Genomic DNA, 6,000 nt, shown 5'->3' with positions numbered 1-6,000 from the left:
GCGCCCCTTAAGAAAACAGTGTGGCACAGTCTGCGGGGTTCGATTTTTTATCAGCAAATGATCTATGAGTAAGAACACAAAAGGTATGATAATTAACACAAGTTAACCAGACCAAATTATGCACGAGTACTATTATCTCAGGATCTCTTCTTACCACATTTTGCTTCATTTCTTTCTAACATTCATTTCCATGAATACTTCAAAAATCAAGATCTCTATGGACTGCGGACAAGAAAAAATTCAAAGTGTCTTGCTCTCCAGAGGGCCGTTTCTTAAGTACATGAACCTCTGAGAAAGCAAAACAGAATAACAATAAATACACTTTGATGAAAAACAAAAAGTTCAAATTATCCCCATCTGTTAATTTCCAATCAAAAACTCAACTCTAAGTTTTGAGAAAAACCTCATGTATTGAAAAAGGATATGGTGTAATAAAAGCACATACCACAGTCACAGTGAATGCAGTCTGAAGCTTCTCTTCATTCTGCCTCTGACTCACCATCAAAGGAAGTTGCAAGCGCTCCAAATCTTCCTCTTTCATGATCACACAAACAATCCCAGCGCCATGCTTCACAATAAATGCCATAGCCTCAGGTGTTGCCATTTCTGCTGCCATTATAAGATCACCCTCATTCTCCCTGTCCTCATCGTCTACCGCCACTACAATCTGGAATTCAGTTCCAACCATGACATAGACATTTATGGATGAACAATTAAAATGCACTCGACGATGTGATACAAAAAGCATACCAACCTTTCCTTGGCGGATGTCCTCAATTGCTTCTGGAACAGATGCAAAGCCTGTTGTGGGTTGGTCCAAGTCAAATTCATCATCTTCAATGGGGAAAGAAGTGCTTATAGGTGCAGTATCAGCTGCAAGCGCTCCAAACACTACTGCATCAGGCTGCAATTGAATGCCAACTGATTCCTCACCAATCAGAGTCTCGCTCACCGCAAAATCACCAGGATAAGACAAAGTTTCACCTCCGTCAGGTATCACTGCAGCTTTTGCTGCAACAACACCCCTCCCACTGGAAGATAATTTACCACCCAATGAAACCGCAGTTATATCAGATGGAAAACCAATTTGCGAAGAATGGTTTGCCTGGAGCAGCAAATTGGATGATTTCGAGTTCCTGGAAACTCTGCATGAAAAATGGCCACTTAGATTTTAACCATGAGGATTAGCTTCAACAAAAACATCAATCTCGGTACATCCTCAAAGCTACTTAAACTCGGCGCAGCATCCACTCTCTAAAAGTCAGAACTCTAAATGAAGGAACCAAATGTCAATCATTTCAAACAACTAGTTAGGAGCATTCGATGCCTGGAGAAGCACCCAATATAGATGCCCACCAGGGATCTCCCAACTTCTTATATGAGTGCTGATGTACAAATCAGTCGTGGAATTAACAAGGAAAAAGGCAGGAAGATTTTGCAGAGTGAACACAGGCCATCAACTTCACCAATCACTTCAAAAAGCACATCATGCTTTGTTTACTTATGGACAAAGCCAAATCTCCAATTTCCAGACAATGTTCTTTTGAAAGACAAAGACCAACTCATCCCTTGTGTGACAAGGAAAAAAAAAAGCCTTTTTATCAAGTCAAGCAGAGGAAGATGACAAAATTAAGTCAGCTTAGTGGTTTCGATTGTGCACTCACTTCTAAGCTCCCAAAGATGGCTAACCACAAAGCTAGTGACAAACAGAAAATCTCGTCCACCATTCCCGAGTTCACTTCGAATTCTAATGAATTGAGAAACTGATAAGAAAATATTGGATGTGCCCAATTTGAGAATCTACTGCAAACAGACAAATAGAACCTAGGAAAGCCACCAACCCATCACCCAACTCACAAAACCTTCAAAAGCAACAGACCAAACACAAGTTCGAAGCCAAAGTGAACACCAAAAGCACCAGAGACACTCGGCCACAATTAGCCACGACAACTACCATGAAAGGACAATAAGATGCTATTCAAGATGCTATTCATTGGTTTCTCACGCAAGATTTGAGTAGGCATGATGATTGAGCTATAAATTTTGATTGAACTATCGTGTCCCTGGATTTCATGGAAACACGTTGATTGAACATGAACGACGATCAGATAATGTCAACCCTGAATGTACAGTGTTGTAAATCAAGAACTTAAGAGGACTTCTTATGCAGCAAGGGATCAGATACCGAGCGAGCATATCCGCATAGAGCTCGTACTGAGCAATCATCCCGAGGGCCCACTTGTCTTTCAGCTGCCTACAGAGGTTCAAATCCATGTCTTAGACCACCGATCCATCTCTGTAGGGGCGCGTGCACGGAGGATCTGGAGCTGAAAAGTGACTGGATCCATAAAAGTGCCTGAAATCAGCTTGCTGTCGCTTCCCGTCGCCTGATGTGAACAGATTGGAAAATGATTCTGTTCCTACCCGATCAATGAACTGTTGGCAACGGCAGCGATCCCTCTCAAGGATAGGATTGACAATGAACATGTTCTCATGCTGCCGCTTCTCTCCTGTGCAAAAGGCAAATGGCATCATCTACGCTTCCTAGATTGTAGATTAGTTCAGTAGTTGAATTTCAGTCTTTCAAGTCCAAAAGGAGAAACCAAAAAATGTACAGCTCAAGCTTCATGACGTGACTAACATGCAAGCATAAGATGTTCACTCCTGAAGCACCGGCAGCATCTTTCATTCTCTTGTGATCCAGAAAGGAAGCAGTTGTGGGAAGAACCATAGAGTTTTGAATAAGCCCCACTCTGACAACTCGTGGTTCTCTTAATTACTCCTTGTCTACCATAAAGCGAAATGCCTGAAAGAAAATCAGAATAAATTGATCAATTCCACAAAACTGGTCAGAATGAATAAAAATCAAAGGATCCTGCCAAGAACTGCAGTAATGTTTTTCAATAAGAGCAAACAACTACAAAATAGCGACTGCCACAAAGAATATGTAAGAGTATTTCTTAGCTTCAACGATAGCAAGTTTAATCAACTAGAATGGTTTGACGACATCAAACTTTGCACATTACTCTATCAGTTGGCTCACCAAGTCCACAGAATCCCAACATGGCACAAGACTATGCTAGTCAGACTTTCTCACACCTTCCATCTCATAGAAAAACTCAGAACCAAGAATCTATGCTAAAACAGATTTCAGAATAGCTCATTTCCCGGACTATGCTCTTCAAGACCTCCCTAGTGATAAGCTCTCAATATTGCCAAAGGACATCTAGACCAGCTCTTTGAAATTCATTGCTTTTAAACAAATATTTCCCTAGTTAGGACCATATGTATGAATCTCAGTGACATAATATTAGTCGGTCCATGCTCTTTTATCTATCACAGGCATGAAAGATTACCGAGTTATAAATAGAAGCTCCCTATGCCCCTTTGCAGAGAGAACAAGGAGCACACATCGGAAGGTCTTTGCTCATGTCCCTCAGAGAACTTCCAAACAATTGTTAGCCTGAACTTTCATTTGCAGGCCTGAGCAATGCTGGAGGAACTTGCTTCAGAGGCTATTGAGGTGACATTAGATTAAGGCAATCATAAATTGAGTGTTTGTTGGGTGGAGTTAAGCAACTTTGTGGTCCACGGTTGCCAAAAGGAACATAAGGCATTGAAACTGATTGCCCTAGAGAAAAGTACGCCAAAAAGCTTTTCCAGTCCTTTCAAGATGTTCAGTCATGTCACCGATGACAAGCAAGTATTTCTTATGCACACGCTCAGATTCGCCATATGCTCCAAGCAGGAATGTGCTGAGAAGACAAGTGTCATACCATTAAGAAAACTATTTTACATGAGGAACCTATTTGATTTATAGCGAGTCTTTATCAAACTCCAACCAAATGGTATTGAAGCACATGAAACAGTGCAGACTAGTGTGACCAGGACTCTTAGCAACAACCTTTAAATCAACACATCCAGTAAGCACCACAAAAACAAAAACAGTAGGATCACCTGTATGTCAAAGTTACATTCAGATGAGAGAGCTTTGGCAGAATATGCCAGAGGATCAACTTGAAGAGTCCTTACACAATTCAATCCAATATGTAAACGACTGACTTCCTGAAATCAATATCATAAAGATTTGACAAAAAAGTAAGATTGTATCACAACGCAATGACATGCTTTGAGATTTTGACATTTTAGGAAGAAGGCACCGATTGCTCAGTCATTCAGTTGTCTCAACAAATATTTTCATGGGCGGTTGATCCGTGTCAATTCAAAATTCATTCGGAATAGAAATTACTCGATCAACCCCAACTTTCTATACTAAGACTTTAAGCTGTCTATCCTTACTTCTTGTAAATTCTTTTTGTGTTCAGTCGTACGATTCGGGAGGCCACAACCATTCCAATCGTGAAAACTAACGGAATAATACCACTAGAATTCCTAAGATCCACCTTTCTGACGGAAGTCCAGCTCCTATTTAACTCGACTAGTAAATGGTATGTCTACATATGCAGACCCGAAAGATGCAGAGCATATACAAAAATTCTCCTAGATTGACTAATGACATAAATATTCATCTAAACAGCAAAGCCTAAGTTTAATTGGAAAAAGTGAGCAGAGAGATGAGACAAATCGAGCAGAACAGAATCGTACAATCTGACCACATCATTTGCGTATTTCATCCCAAGATTTTACTACAGCAATCCTTCTCCATGAAGCCTTTCCTTTCCTGATCAGCACCAATTCGAAATCTGTAGATGCTAGCACCATCAAGCTTACAGAAAAGCGCCAGTGCCAGAACATCTTCCCCAAAACGAAACTATGTCGTTTCTAATTCCATGGATTTCACGAAATCAACTTCATTTCCTTAATAAGCTCAGGTCAAAATCCAATCGAAGAATAACACTCGAGAAATACACGCCAAATCAATCGGATCAACAGCTACAAGGATTCAAATCGACCGGACACTGCTCCGTGAGCCAGTATCGATCGAGCGACACTGAGGAGAGAGATGCAATGGAGAAAGGAAAACCTGAAAGACTTGGGGGTTGAGATCGTCGCGGAGGAGGCGATGGAGCGACTCGTATCCGCAAACAGAGCCGTCCCGAGCTGCCGCGGCCTCCTCTGTAGCTTGTCCGTTCTGCATCGTCTCTTATGATGCAGAAGCAAAGAGAAAAAAACCAAAGGATGAGAATGGCTGCATTAATTGGGCCTTACTTATTCCGTGCGCGTTTGGTTGTTTATGCCGATAACCTTTGTATGGCTGCATTGAGATCACCCTCCGACTCCCATTCCCCCAAGTCCCACTCGTCTCTGAACAGTGACACATAACTTAGTCTTGGTGTGCTTAGCTTACCCTTAGAAAAGATGTTCATTTTGGGGCACTCTTCCACTTCAATCCTCAACAGGGATGGAAACCTCAAGACGCAACTTGTGGTGGAGGAGAAGCATTCTAGGCTTGGCATTTTTTTGAGCGTCAACCATTTTAGGTTCCCAAACGAAATCACTTTTCCTTCTTCGTTTTCGTCGTCTGCCACTACTTTTTTCATTCTTTCACATTCTATTATAGTCATCTCGGTGAGATGGACCAAACTTGCGATCGCTGAAGCTGTCCCTAGATGTACCAATCCAGAGGAAGTCATCACCACTAGCTCCGTCAAATTCCGAAAGGATATCTCGGCTGGAAATAATGTTGTCAAACTAGGACATTCTTGAACCTCAAGTTTGTCAATACTCCGAAGAATTTTGGACACTAAACAGTCTTTCCTCCATACATGCTTTATGTTGTGTAGCTTGCTTAACTTGAGTTCTCTTAAATGTTCAAGCACCAAACATTTTCCCTCGTCAACAAGCCCTTCATCGGGGAATAGTTCTTCAAAAGCACTACAAAAGAACTCAAGGCTTTGTAGGTTCCGAAATCTTTGTAAGAGGGATATGGGAGGAAAGACGGCATTTTCATCATGAAAACATGCCAATGTTAGTTCTTTTGGCTTGCCAAAGATGTCCTCGAAAAATTTTCCATTACGTATCATCTGAATATCCTTATCG

The 6,000-nt window shown here is 41.4% G+C and overlaps 1 pseudogene; it reads right to left on the bottom strand.

Annotated features, from left to right (window-relative positions):
* Nucleotides 1–240: 240 nt before the first annotated feature.
* LOC115731469 lies at nucleotides 241–5,098 on the bottom strand (annotated as a pseudogene).
* Nucleotides 5,099–6,000: the final 902 nt, after the last annotated feature.

This window comes from Rhodamnia argentea, chromosome 5 (assembly GCF_020921035.1).
Source record: "Rhodamnia argentea isolate NSW1041297 chromosome 5, ASM2092103v1, whole genome shotgun sequence".
Classification (NCBI taxonomy): Eukaryota; Viridiplantae; Streptophyta; class Magnoliopsida; order Myrtales; family Myrtaceae; genus Rhodamnia; species Rhodamnia argentea.
This window is presented reverse-complemented; position numbering and strand designations above follow the sequence as displayed.